Source organism: Corvus brachyrhynchos, unplaced genomic scaffold (assembly GCF_000691975.1).
Source record: "Corvus brachyrhynchos isolate BGI_N302 unplaced genomic scaffold, ASM69197v1 scaffold11, whole genome shotgun sequence".
Lineage (NCBI taxonomy): Eukaryota > Metazoa > Chordata > Aves > Passeriformes > Corvidae > Corvus > Corvus brachyrhynchos.
Genome location: NW_008236965.1, coordinates 6244049 through 6244791, shown reverse-complemented (window position 1 = coordinate 6244791; position 743 = coordinate 6244049). Strand labels below are relative to the sequence as shown.

The following is a 743-nucleotide window of genomic DNA, read 5'->3' as shown; positions in this document are numbered from 1 at the left end:
TGAGAAGGGAGGGGCGGCAGGGCCGCGCATGCGCCGCGCAGTGTTTGCTTCCAGCACGTGCGTGCCCGGGGGGCGGAGGCTGAGGGGGCGGGAGCGGCGGGGCGGGGGCGCCGCCTGAGAGGGATCGAGCTTGTGAGGGGATTGTCCGTCTGAGGGAATTGTCCGTGTGACGGGACTGTCCCTGTGAGGGGACGGACCCTGTGAGGGGATTATCCCTCTGAGGGGACTGGGTCTGCGAAGAGGTTGTCCGTGTGAGGGGACCGACCCTGTGAGGGGGTTGTCCCTGCGAGGGGAAGTTTTTCCCCTAAAGTCACCTTGATTGCGAGCTGCAGTTAGATTGGCAGGACCAGCTGCCGACAGACTTAGCGGTGTTGTGTTTCACTAACGCTTGGTTTTAAAATTATCATTCATGTGTATCTACAGAGGCTTTGAGAATGAAACAGCTCCGTTTGGGGGTTTGGTTGGTTGGCTGGTTTTGGTTTTGTTGTGAATTGGTTTGGTGTTAAAATTCTAATGCAGGTGGGCTGAAAACACATAGCGAGGTGTTAGTTGAAAGAAACAGAGCCGTGTCACTGCATTCACTAACGCTTGGTTTTAAAATTATCATTCATGTGTATCTACAGAGGCTTTGAGAATGAAACAGCTCCGTTTGGGGGTTTGGTTGGTTGGCTGGTTTTGGTTTTGTTGTGAATTGGTTTGGTGTTAAAATTCTAATGCAGGTGGGCTGAAAACACATAGCGAGG

General features: G+C 53.0%; 1 protein-coding gene across 2 annotated transcripts in view; it reads right to left on the bottom strand.

The window, feature by feature from the left end:
• AP1S2 (adaptor related protein complex 1 sigma 2 subunit) overlaps nucleotides 1-98 on the bottom strand; it is a 31846-nt gene extending 31748 nt beyond the window's left edge. For both annotated transcript variants that reach the window (XM_017728477.1, XM_017728478.1), the window contains exon 1: nucleotides 62-98. The gene's annotated coding sequence lies outside the window, so the exon portion shown is untranslated. The remainder of the gene's footprint in view (nucleotides 1-61) is intronic.
• Between the last annotated feature and the right edge of the window lie 645 nt (nucleotides 99-743).